General features: G+C 37.7%; 1 pseudogene; it reads right to left on the bottom strand.

Moving 5' to 3' along the window:
- Positions 1-10,462: 10,462 nt before the first annotated feature.
- LOC149243532 (subtilisin-like protease SBT1.7) lies at positions 10,463-13,823 on the bottom strand (annotated as a pseudogene).
- Positions 13,824-14,297: the final 474 nt, after the last annotated feature.

Genomic DNA, 14,297 nt, shown 5'->3' with positions numbered 1-14,297 from the left:
TGATCATCACCAGTCAATATGAGATCATCAACATAAAGTACGATGATCAACAACTTACCCTTCACCACGATGCGGTACAGGTTCACATCTGCTTCACTCTTTGTGAAGCCCAACCCGGTGAAGCAATTTCCTATCCCAGTGTACCAAGCACGATGTGCTTGCTTCAGCTCATACAACACTCTCTTGAGTCAACACACATGTGACTCATAATCGAAGGTCTCAAAACCTTCTGGTTGCTCTATGTACACCTCTTCCTCAATCTGACCATTGAGGATTGCAATCTTCACATCCATCTAATGGATCTTCCAACCCATTTGTGCTGATAGTGCCAACATAGATCTGATAGATGAGTACCTTGCGACAGGAGAAAAATTCTCATCATAGTCAATCCCCTCGACCTGTGAAAAGCCATGGCAACAAATCTTTCCTTATGCTTCTCAATACTACCATCAGCAGCTTGCTTTACCTTGTAAAGCCAATGGGAACTCACAACTGACTTGTTCTCTGGTCTCGGAACCACGTCCAAAACACTGTTACGAACTATGGATTCATACTCCTCCACCATAGCATCCACCCAAATTAGTTGCTCCACTTCTTCCTGAAAGGAAGATGGCCCAGTCTCAACACATTCCCCAGTAAGGGCCATGTATCCAGTGTAACTCTCAGGTGACATCCTCTATTTGTGCTGAGAAGACGGTGCTCTCACATTTTCTCTCGCATCCTCCAAAAATCGGTTAGCTTCTCTTGTGTGCTTCCATCCATCTCTAGAAGACTCTGCTTGAGTGGATGTCTCTATAGAAATTTCTACAAATCCAACTATGATACAATGTAGAAAATCTTATGGTAGGTTAACCCGATAATGCAATATAAATCAAAACAGAATACTATAACCTACCTCTACTATCAATTTGTGGAAGCTTAAAGATTGGGCTAAACAATATAACCAGAAGAAGAAGAATCAATCACACAATACACATGAAAATACTTTGGGGAAAGCCTTAGCTAAAAACCCCACACTATTGTATTATCATACAGGTGGAAATACATAGGAATTATACAAAGCCTTAGCTCTCACAACTAGCTATCTCTTAGTACAATCCTCACAGATGCTCACAGGAAATCTTGGCTTCTCTCCAGCCTTCCTCTTTGCCCTCCAAGCTCCTATTTCCTTGTGTTTTTCCTAATGGATGATTTTCCTTCAACCAAGTGGAAAACTAATTTACCAAGTGGATGATCAACCTCCAAAATTGCACAGTATTGAAGGATGATTCCTTGACTGCATGCATAAGTTTTCTTTATAAGAAACACATGCAACTGATAGTACATTGTCCTTGACTTTAATCTCAACTGGGTCATTCATAGAATAGACATGCATGAGTTTCTGATGAGGGAATCTTCAGTTAACTAGAGTAGCACTAGTTGAGTGCATGCAGGCATCAACTGACTGTTAACTCTCTATTAGTTCCTCAAATAGTTTAGAACTAATTTAATTGGAATTAACTCAGTAAACTGAGTTAACTAATTACAACTCAAATATAACTCAATATTATCTCCTTAATTTAAGGGATAACTCTTGCATGACTTCAGAAAGACTTCTAACTTGAATTTCTCCAACTAGTTAATTAAAAAATAATTAATTGATTATTTCTAAGTAGTTGTTAAGACTAAATTTGATTTTAATGCACAATTTAATTCAATGACAAATTAAATTGGAATATTCTTGTTTCCATATTTCAACACTCCCTCTCAACAAGAAAGGGATTATCTGCCACCCTGATCCTGTCTCTATGGAACTCAAATTTACACTTTGACAATGCCTTTGTCAAAATGTCAGCATCTTGCTCCTCTGTCAAAACATACTGCAGCAACATGATCCTCCTGACCTGTGAAAAGCCACGGGAAACAACTCTTGCCTTATTCTTCTCCACACTACCATCACTGGCTTGTTTTACCTTGTAAAGCCAATGGGAACTCACAACTGACTTGTTCTCCGATCTTGGAACCACGTCCCAAACACTGTTACAAACTATGGAGTCATACTTCTCCACCATAGCATCAACCCAAATCGGCTGCTGCACTTCTTCCTCAAAGGAAGATGGCTCAGTCTTAATGCATTCCCTAGCAAGAGCCATGTATCTGGTGTACCTCTCAGGTGACCACCTCTGTCTGCGCTGAGAATATGGTGCTCCCACATTCTCTTTTGCATCCTCCAACAATCTGTCAGCTTCTCTTGTGCACTTCCGTCCATCTTTAGAAGACTCTACTTGAGTGGATGTCTCCACTCCTGGAACCTCTGCATGCGGCTGCTCCGCATTAGTCTAAGGCTCCTCCTCCTTAGGAACCAACAGCTCCTCCACAGCCTATAGTTGGAGCTCCCTCTCAAGGGAAACTCACATGGCCTTCTTCTCATCAAACTTGAGATCTCTACGAACCACTGTGCTCCGACTTGTAGGAAAGTACAACCAATAGTTGTGAGGAGTATCATTCTACCCCACAAATATCCCCAACTCTGTTTTCGGCTCAAGCTTCTTCTGTGCATCCTTTGTCCCATGGCAATATACTGACGAGGCAAAGATCCCGAAGTGACCCACATCTGGTCTCTTACCAGAGAAAGCTTCCTCTGGAGTCTTCATCCCAAGCATGCGATGCAGGCTTCAATTCTGCAAATAGACCGTTGTGTTGCATGCCTCAGCCCACAAGTGAAGTGGTAGGCCTTAGTCATGCGACATTTCTTGTGCTGCCCTACAATAGTTATGTTCTTCTTCTCAGCCACCCCATTCTGCTGTGGGTTATGAGGTTCCATCAACTATCGTTTAATTCCTTCTGCTACATAGAAGTCCTTAAACTCTTGAGAGACATATTCTCCACCATTGTTGCTTCTCAAGGTCTTGATCTTCTTCCTTGACTCTTTCTCGACCAAAGATTTTAACTCACAAAACCTTGTGAAGGTTTGGTCCTTCTTCTACATGAAATAAATCCAGCATTTACAAGAATAGTCATTATTGAAAATCACATAATACCTTTGCTTTGTTGTGGATGCTGTCAAGAATGGTCCACACACATCAGTATGAACTCGCTCTAAGATAGCCTCTGCTCAACTGTCTCGATCATGAAAGGAAGACTTGGTGTACTTTCCTAAGGTACAACCTTTGCATGTGTCAACTTGCTCAAGTTTACCTTTGGGAAGTCCTGTAGATATTTGTTGCATTATCTTCAAAGCCCCATGATGCAAATGGCCCAACCGCCTGTGCCACAACTCGCCAATATCTTGGCTTTGCACCAATTCTGCTTTCGTACTCAATGCTACACAATCGTCTACCTCTAGTTTATAGAGATTCTTCACCCAAATCCCTATCCTCTTGGTCTGACCTGTGGCTATGTGTTGTAGGAACGCCTTTCCTTTACTAAAGACAACATTGTAGCCTTTGTCCTCCAACATCGCGACCGATACCAATTTATTCTTCAGTCCAGGCACATACATCACATCTGTCAAGGTGAGAGGAGCTCCATGCTCCCTCTAAAAAGCAACCATGCCCACTCCTGAAACATTATACCTTATGTTGTCACTCATCCCTATGCACATCTTGAGGTCTTTCTCCTCGAAGGCATTGAATAATTTTTTATCACCGATCATGTGGAATGAGGCTCCGCTATCAAGATACCAGACACAACCCATCATCGATGACACCATGCATTTGATGAGGGTAAAGTCCATTTCGAACTGAGAGGCTATTGCCTCACCTTCCGATCCTTCCGAGGATGCCTTCTTGGACTTCCTCGATGGGAAATTAGTCACATAATGTCCCATCTTGTGACAATTAAAGCATCTTACTTTAGACATGTCACCCTTCTTCCCTCCATGAGAAGAATTCGATTTAAAATGGGAAGCCTTCCCCTTCCCTTTCCTTGCCTTACTTGCTAAGGCCAGATTTTCTTCATCGTCATTCTTGGATGAAGAACCATCTTGTGGGCTCCTCCTAATCTCCTCCTCCATAAGATCCGACCACAGTCATTCCCAATCTGGCAGTTTCTCCCTTCCATTCACAGAGTGCTGGTAGTTATTCCAACTCTTTGGAAGGCCAAGGAGAGCGAGGCTCACCATATCATCATCGTCAATAGTTATTCCCACACTGCCAAGCTCATCTCTATAGGTGGTGAGTTTGTTTAGATATGTGGAAATAGTATCACCCTTCTCCATCTTGATTCTTCGAAGCTTATCCTTGAGTGCCAATTTCCTCTGGTCGCTATTGTTCTGGTAGAGGTCCTCCAATGTCTTCCACATTGAAAATGGAGTATCCTTCCCATGGAGACTCGAGACAATATGGTCTCAAACTCCCTCAATGATGATCCATCTCGCCTTCGCCACACACTTAGCCCACTCTTGTGAATTAGTTGAAGATGGCTTTGGGATTTCTTGATCAATTAATTCCTTCAAGTCATTGTCTTCTAATACAACCTCCATTTTATCTTTCCATGCTATGTAATTCGAGCTACCTTCCAAGGCATACTCGAGTCTCAAGCCATAGAACGCCATTGGCAAACCTTGAAGTATGATATCAATTCGATTTGCACCTGCAACCTCAAACTTCAAACTTTGAATTCTCTTCTGAGTATACTGTTCACATCTCTGATACCATGTAGAAAATCAGTGATAGGTTAACCCGATAATGAAATATAAATCAAAGCATAATACTATAACCTACTTCTACTATCAATTTGTGGAAGCTTAAAGATCGAGATGAACAATATAACCAAAAGAAGAAGAATCAATGGCACAATACACATGAAAATAATTTGGGAAAAGTCTCAGATAAAAACCCCACACTATTGTACTATCATACATCGTGGAAATACATAGGAATTATACAAAGCCTTAGCTCTCACAGCTAGCTAGCTCTCAGTACAATCCTCACAGATGCTCACAGGCAATCTTGGTTTCTCTCCAACCTTTCTCTCTACCCTCCAAGCTCCTATTTCCTTGCGTTGTTCCTTGTGGATGATTAGCCTATTACCAAGTGGAAAAACAAGCCTTCAAAACTGCACAATCGTCAAGGATGAATCCTTGACTGCATGCATGAGTTTTCTCAATGAGAAAACACATGCAATTGATAGTACATTGTCCTTGAACATTAATCTCAACTAGTTCTTTCTTAGAATAGACATGCATGAGTTTTTGATGAGGGAATCTTCAGTTAACTGGAGTAGCACTAGTTGAGTGCATTACTGCATCAACTAACTATTAACTCACTATTAGTTCCTCAAATAGTTTGAAACTAATTTAACTGGATGTAACTCAGTAAACTGAGTTAACTAATTACAACTCAAATATAACTCAATCTTATCTCCTTAATTTAAAGGATAACTCTTGCATGACTTCAAAAATACTTCTAACTTGAATTTCTCCAACTAATTAATTTAAAATAAATTAATTAATTATTTCCAAGTAGCTCTTAAGACTAAATTCGATTTTAATTCACAATTTAATTCAAGGACAAATTAAATTGGAATATTCTTGTTGCCATATTTCAACAATTTACTATTTTATTCATTTGTTATTATTATATTTATTTATTATTTATTATCTATTTACTATTATTATCTTTTCTTTATTTTTTATTATTTATTTGATTATAAATAATATTATATTATATTATATTATTTATTATTATTATTATTAGGGGACATAACATACTCCCCCTCTTTAAGGAACTTCGTCCCGAAGTTAAATTGAATCATTTAACATTTTATTTATTTAGTTATTTATTACTTCATGTTTTCCCTACACCCTCTATTGAACTAGTATAACCAGCAGGCATCGAAAGTTTTCACAACACCCGGGAAATCTCAAGGAATCTCTGTATTTTTTCCCACTTTTGGAACCAGGCATAAGCCTCCCTGGTCTGTGTCCTAGTCCAAGGTTTCCCCCAAGGCTCGCGCCTGACTCAGACCTCATCTGCCCCAAGGAAGGCATCCAGTATGGTACTCAATGACTCCGGGAATCTCGAAAGGCTGGCCCACTCTGTCCACAACTACTAAGGCGCACAACCCCAGGCATCGAAGTCCTTACACCCCCACCAGACTTCAGCATCACAATCCAATACTAGGCACCTAGCCTATAATATCAGTCACTTGGCCTCCTCAAGATGGTCCCATAGCCCCTCAAGAGCTATCCATCAAGAGCTATACAAGACAAAGGAACCACTGGAATATGTAGTGTTGATTGAGTTTGTCCCCAACCCATATGGTGTTACATATTCTCCCTCACAGGTATGGGCTCCTACGAGATCATCAAATAAACCAACCCTCTCGGCCCATTTGTGGATTTCCTGTCCATCACTACATCTCAACATACATCCAATACATTAGCAATAACCATAGTATCATAGAAAATAATCCACACGCCAACTCTTGCATGTCATCATGATAACATAACATCATTTTTAATCACCACATTCTAAATAGTAAAGAACTACATACTCTTACATGTCATAAAATTTGTGTGCGATTACCACATAAAATACCCTCATAAATTATAACATCAACATATTAGAATCAAATACATATCATGAGATCACATAATAAACGAACCACATGTCAATATAACCTCATATCATAACCCCATAATCCCTATGCATATTACCATTATTATCATAACAAAATAAATAAATAAGAACCACATGTGCATCATTATCCTCTCATCGGAACCGTGTCCAATTAACACATACTATCACAACATCAAACATCCTCACAATATTATACTTCAACATTTCCATGTTGACATAACAAATATTTGAAACCATAACCTCATAGATGGTACCATATTGTAAGAATAAAATTTAAGTAATAAGACATGATTTAGATGTTTCAAAATTCAGATGATACCATATGCATTCTCTCACCATTATCCCTTCTCCTTTATTATTAATCATATTTGATGCTAAGAGATTAAAGGAATATTCATAAGAAAAGTCATCATCATTAGAAATCATTTAGCAAGGATTCTAAACCATATTCTAACCAAATAAATCAATATCCCCATAAAACTTTTTTTGTTTATCTACATCATCTTTACTCTATATTTACTATTTATCCAAAAAATATTTTTACTATTTATTTTTCCCAAAATAATCATCACTAGTAACCCTTATAAGAATATGTTCAAACTCAACAACTATATATAATATCACACACACCTCTATAAGAAATCAGATTCCTTATTAATTTATATAAATTAATTTCTTTTAAACTTAATCAATAAATATATCAAAATTTAATTATATCAATAATACACTTTTAAATATTCTATATATTAATATATAAATATTATTAATAAAAACTCTATTAATAAATATCCATACAATTTTATTTTTTTTTACTTAAATTATATTTAACACATCCATCTTTAAAATCCCCTTTTATATTTTATTTAAAAAAAAAAACAATATTCAATTTTGTTAAAAAATCTGTGACCATTTAATATAATATTTACTATATAATATAATATTTACTATTAATGCAATGAATATTCTAAAACTTATTTTTCATTGTAATTAAATCGTAAGTAATTTCTCTTTATGCTTTTAAGATTTTATTGTTGTACATTAAATTAAATTAACATTAATAAAACATTAAAACACATTTATTTATGTTCAATAATAATTTTATAACTCTAATTTCAATATTTAAAAAAAATAATATTTATCTTTTTTTAAATAATTATTTGATATATTGTAAAACATTGATTTTGTATAGGATGTTTTATAAAACCTAATAGAAAGTTATCTCGAATTTGATGCCAAACTATCAATTACAAGTCTACAACTAATATCTACTGTTTTATTTTTTATTACTGTTTTATAGTTTTACTTTTATATCTACTTATTTAGAACTCTAGTATTGTTATTTACTATTTTATTTATTTGTTACTATTATATTTCTTTATTATTGATTATCTATTTACTATTATTATCTTTTCTTTATGGTTTATTATTTATTTGCTTATAGATAATATTTATATTATAACCTTTGGAGAATTTTAATTTAATTATTAATAACTATTAGGTTAATGATAAGGATTTAACTTTCATGGAACATTTTAAAATATTGTTAGTATACACAAATTAAAAGTTGAAATTTATCTCCAAATTAGTCGTGTCATTTTTGCTCTTTTATTTAAATTGATTACACAAAAAAAAGGCATATGAACAAATTGTTCTCCACCTTATTTTTAGGATTTGGTGCAATCAATGCCAATAAATGTGAAGTGTGGAAATTTATTAAATCCTGTATTGGCTCTAAATTTATTAAAGATTTATGTGTTTATAAAAATCATAGCCATCTTGAGTATTGCCTTTCTTGTGAAGTTTTGGATGTTAGTAGGGTTTTAAAGAGATGAATTCTTCTATCTAATAATTAAATTTTCACTTTCTTAATAACTTTTAAAATACTCCCCGGATGCGGGTGATCTGTAATGCATTTACCATGATGGGACGGAGGAAGGTGCAGCATGTTTGGCACCTGTCCAGCATGCTTGCCGGACAGAATATCAGGTGGGAGGATATTAATGTGCAGGTGATTAACATTATGGGTGTTCGTCTGGTCGGTCTTGGCATTAAAACGCTGTCCAGTTACGCCTGCTCGGGAGGATTTCTGCCTGCAACGAACTTGATTGCCATAGTAATGGCGGGTGAGGATTGAGGGAACAGCACCTGCGTATTTAATAACTTCAACTTCAGCAACATGCTACTGTGTTTCATTCTGCTCGGAACGATTCGGAGTTTTGAGAAAGATTGGGCTTGGGAAGGGTCAGGCGCCGGATGCTGTCTTCGGATAGCGCCTGAGGCAGAGCTCAAGGTGCGTAATTTCCCCTCAGCTGTTGGTGGCATCCCCTGTGGTGTTCGTGGCATACTCATTACAGGTCGAGGAATTTCCACTGAAGGAGATTTCAACACTGTTGTTCGTGTTCTTCCGTCCGCTATGCCGAGACCCCGCCAGTGCATGCTTAGTCGCAGAGGATCCGGCCGAGGCAACCCTTCGCGCCCTTCTGCTGGGTCTGGCTCCATGGGGCAAGCTCCTTCTCCTCTGGGAACAGAGATGAGACCAAGTCAATACCTGGACCCAAACTCTCCAGACTCCGCCAATTCGTCGTCCCTTGGCTCAGCTATTTTCTCGTTCAATTGTTCTCTCACTCGCCCTTGAATTACGGCTAATGTCTCTGTTCTCTTCTTAGAAGAAGCCCAAGACAAGGGCGAGCCTAGTGCCCCTATGCCTCACACTGAGGAAGACCAAAATCCCAACTCTCCGAGGCCTTCTACTGATATGCAACACGGGACACCTCAGCCACCCAGCGCCATCAACATTGTGCCAGTTGCTCATGCTCAGCTGGACAGGCAGGAACCGGAAGAGGGATGGTGCAGGATGGTGGAGGAGCCACCCGACGAGTAATCTTGTGTGTCAGTTGTCCATCAGTTTTTTAAAGCCCAGTGGAAAGGAGGAAAAGTTCTTTCTGGCTCTGTTTGTCAAACTTTCTCTATGTTCTTGTATCAGGTCTATTGTCTAGTTTCTGTTGTGTCGGGACTATTGTCTAATGTCTGTTGTTTGTATCTCTCTGTTTCCCCTGCGCGGGATATCATGTTCAAATTCCCAGTTTTTGACTTAGTCATGCTCAAACGGCCTAACTCTCAGGCATGATGGCTCTCTGTGCTCAAATGATGTAACAGTGCTCTCTTTTTGTAAATAATAAATTAATCATACTTAGCAGAATAAAAACTTTTAAAATACTCTCTCAAAAAATCATTTTCATAATAATTTTTAAAATATTCTCTCAAAAAGAAATAAACATTTTTAATGTATTAAAATTATAAACATAATCATTCATCATAAATGTTAAATTGAAAAGATGAGAAAAATACAAATTATGATAGTAAATGATAACATGTCCAACTAAAAAACTTTTCATCAAGGGTGTAACAAATTCCTCAACAAAGTTCCATGAATATGAATATGAATTGAATTCAACAAAATATTAAAAAACTAAACCCCAAGGAAAAAAATAAAAAATAAAAACACAATTTTTTTTTCCATATTATATGAGAAACATAATAAAATTTATATCAATTTTTTTGAAAAAAAAAATAATTTTCATCCTAAAATTTTAACTTTTTATATTTATTTTAATAATATTATATTAAAATTTAAAAAAAAATTCAAAAAATAATACCTTTTTGTTGACATTAAAAATCACTTTTACTATACTGGTACTTTGACTTGTAATTTTCCCAGTGAAATGGAAAAGTTCAAAAGAGAGTGAAATGGAAAAGTTCAAAGCCAATTAGCACAGCCAAAAGACTCCATTATGGGTAGTCCAATTTGTTGAAGTACCAACAAAGTCATTGACCCTTTGTAGCATGAGTTAAATTTTCTCTACATTCATCAAAGTCAAGCACTGTCGGGTAGAGTCTAAAAGCATTAGAAGGGGAAAAAAACACGACTTAAAAACCCTTATAAGCTAATGGCAAGGACTAGACACAAGAAGAAAACTTGCAGGCCACAAGTACTGGACATGATCAGCAGAATACGGCTATCAGTGGACTGCTCACCTCATGGCCCCTTCCATCAACCCAACTCAAGTACCCTGAACTTGAGCATCCTTTCCTCACATTTACAGGTATCATACTGACAGAGAATTCCAGCTTTTCATTCTTTTCTTTGAACACCAAAATGTCAGGTTCCACCTGCACTGAAATCTCTGGAGGAGTCTTCACTATTGCCCTGTACACAGATGACATCTTATTCTCATTCTCGGCCGGTAATTCTTCCGGCTCAGTAACCTAATTTCTTGGTGCGTATAATTGAGAGCACAGACATAATCCAGATATTCATTCACACCAGCATCATAAAGCAGCCCAGGATCTGTGGCTTTATTGGGATTCACGTGCTCGGAACCCAAATACATGTGATTTGCGGGACCATAACGAGGGTTGGCCTCATCTGTTATAGCCCGGCCGGTATTATCCACTCTGTAGGTCGTCGTCATGAGAGCTGACATAATGGCAGCGGGGCTCCAATCCGGGTGCACGGCTCTCACCAGTGCCGCCACAGCCGCAGCATGAGGACATGACATAGAGGTGCCGGAAAGCAAAGAGTAGTTGGCCTTTAACGGAACATATCCGACGAATGTTGCATTTTCATAAGGCAATACGGCCGCCAGAATGTCGACGCCCGGCGGAATCGCGTCGGGTTTCACAATTCCCGGGGTGAGAAAATAGGGCCCTCGCGATGAGAAACCTGCAACGACAGGCACAGGCTTAAATCCCAGCCGGGTTACCACGAATCTCAATGCGACACTGGCATTCGTTGCACTGGTTTTTACGTACTCTTCTATTAAACGACCTTGACCCGAAGTAACCGACACGGCGGGGAACCAGTAACTGGAAGGAACCGACATGTGATCGTCGAAGGCAACTATAACACCTGCAGCTCCGATATGGTTGGCTTCTGAAATCTGCGATTCGATATCCACAGAACTGTTACTCATGCACAGCAAAATTTTACCTGCAACCGATTTTGGATTAGCGACCCGAAGACGCATGTTGGAGAAGTCTCGTTGAAAACCAGGACGCCGGAGATAACTTTTTTCTCGACAAAGTACGAAATTCCCTCCATGAATTTCCCGTTACCGAGATTTATTTCGGCTGCGAATGCCCGATCGATGGTGCTGGCTCCGACCGTCAATATCCACGGCGCGCCGTTTGCAAAGGCTCCCAAAGCTATGGGGTTCTAGATGAGATCCTCAGGCCATAATTGAAATGACAGCGACAACACGTCAACCCCATCGGCTATAGCTGTCTCGATCGCGGCAAGAACGTCAGAACCCACGATGGGATATTCGGAGTACCAGCCGAGCTTGTACATGGCCGGCCGTGCCCGAGGCGCGCTGCCTCTGGCCGTGCCCGTTGCGTAGCCAAAAGGAGTTGTCTACCAGTTGCAGTGTTTATCCATCAATTTTATGATTTCAATGAAATCATGTCGGATTTTAAAGAAATTAAAAAATCTACTGGAAAAGCTTCCAAAAAGTTGCGTTAAAGACAACTCTTAGCTAAAATAATCAACATCCAACCGTGGAGGAGGTGTGGGAACCGTGGCTCTCATAATCTCGGGCTGAATTGTAATCATGGATCGGATCTATCGATTTTAAAATGCATGCTTTAACCCTCCAAACTAATTCCTCATTCTTTTAAAATAGATACTTTATGATTAAATTCAAATTACAAATTTGAATATATACCCACTTCAGAATACATGTGATCTAGTTACTCTTTACCTATACCCATTTTAAAATGTATACTTTCAACTGAGGATGATACATACTTTAACTAATAATAATTAGTACATATTTATCTCACCCTTTAAGATATACATTTTCAATATAGAGATGAAAATGAATATGTGCATACTTTATTTTAGGGTAGAGGTGAAAGTTCTTTTAAAATAGAACTCAAATTGACCTCACCTCCACTTCATACACATTTTCACTTACACTTTATTTATAAATTAATGTTTAACAAATTTTCTCATTAGTAAACTTGGTTATTGCTAGAATGGAGCTCTATTGAGAGTGGTCATGTTCTAGCTGTTAGAAGCAAATTCTACAATATAATATCCTTGTGAAAAATTCCATGCATTGAGATCCACATATATCCTTGTGAGCAATTAAATTGATGATTCACTATGCACTCTTGAATCTCTTCCTTAATCAAATTTAATTTTCTAGCCATAGCAATCCATGACACTAGTAAAATGTTATATCTTGAATAAACTTTAAGGTCATCATCTCCCATCCTTGATTAGTGCTATGGCATGTCCAAATCTCTCCTCCTTGGGTAAATTATGGAGATGGGGTAAACAAAATTTCCTCTTTTAATAATCAACCCAAAGCTCATTTCTAACATCACCATCATCTTTTGCTCATTGAGACTTTTCCAATGATATAAATTTCATCTCAGACTACGCTTTGAGCACAAATTTATGCATACTTTAAGATTGTCCTCCAAAGCTACATCAACATCTATACCTTTTCATGTCATAGGCACATGAACCCACCTTTCCCACGTGTCATTATTATGCATTTATTTTTCAACTGCCACATTTCCCTATCTAGACCACTAATTGTTCTATTAGATTTTGGCCTCATATCATTACTTCTCTGATCTAACTTATGTTATAAAGTTTCTACTCATTCTAACAATTGGTCCTTGATTAACAAAGCTCGCCTATTTATTCATGTTCTATCTTTGTTTATCAGGTCACCATGCCCCCACGCCCTAGTGGAATTAGTGAATTCACTTACCATCCAACCCCATGCATAACACCCTCTGTCCTAAAACCTAATAGGCCTACCTATTTTCCATTGGGATGATGGCTCGATATTTTCTTGTAACTGACGAACCTTCTGAAACTTGCAAAAAGGGATGACTTATCAGGTTCTGTTATAGTTGAGGCCTTACTTTGGTAAAGACTTCGGAGAACTCCCAACACATGATAGCCATGCCACTGTTACCATGACTACCATCTAGAAACCACCTCCATGCCACATCGTTTTCCCACATCAGTCCACTTCATCTCCACACCAAATCCATGTTAACACCACATCATCTCCACATCAACACCATGTTACTCACCAAGTCAACATCTACTGCATCAGTGCCCTTTTCATGGGTCAATAATGTCAAGAGGAAAGTTCTCATAGGAGGATCCAATTGTCTCAATTCCCCAATACCCAACATACCAACAGCCCCATATATATCATTTGAAAGCCTCACCATATATAGTCATTAACTCATGGACAATGTCAAATTCTATTAGTACCGAGGAGTTGTGTTGATCATCACCTAGAGAATTTGAGACACCTAATCTCTTACTAGCTTCATTATTCACTTGAAAAATTCCAAACTCTTCCTGTCTCCATTAATTTTTGGATAGTGTGTGTTTTATCAATATTAAGGGGTTTCCACCAAATAGACTCCAAGACACTCTAAAGAGTTAGAGGGAAAATAAGATTAATATATTATAAGGATGTGATCAACCATAATATAGATAGAATGTTAAAGTATCTATTCATTTTGACTAGTGTAAGGAAGAAAATCAACATTATTAAAATAAGAACAAATTTTCATGAGCTCCATATTGAAACTAGGAATTAGACTAATCTATAAACTACTATGGATATTATAGTAGAACAATGTGTCACAACAGATATGATAAAATAACTAAAATGTAATGTATTAGATACTTTAATA

Source organism: Pinus tabuliformis, chromosome 8, assembly GCF_031772625.1.
Source record: "Pinus tabuliformis cultivar Carrire ecotype Pingquan chromosome 8, CPIR1, whole genome shotgun sequence".
NCBI classification, from domain to species: Eukaryota; Viridiplantae; Streptophyta; class Pinopsida; order Pinales; family Pinaceae; genus Pinus; species Pinus tabuliformis.
This window is presented reverse-complemented; position numbering and strand designations above follow the sequence as displayed.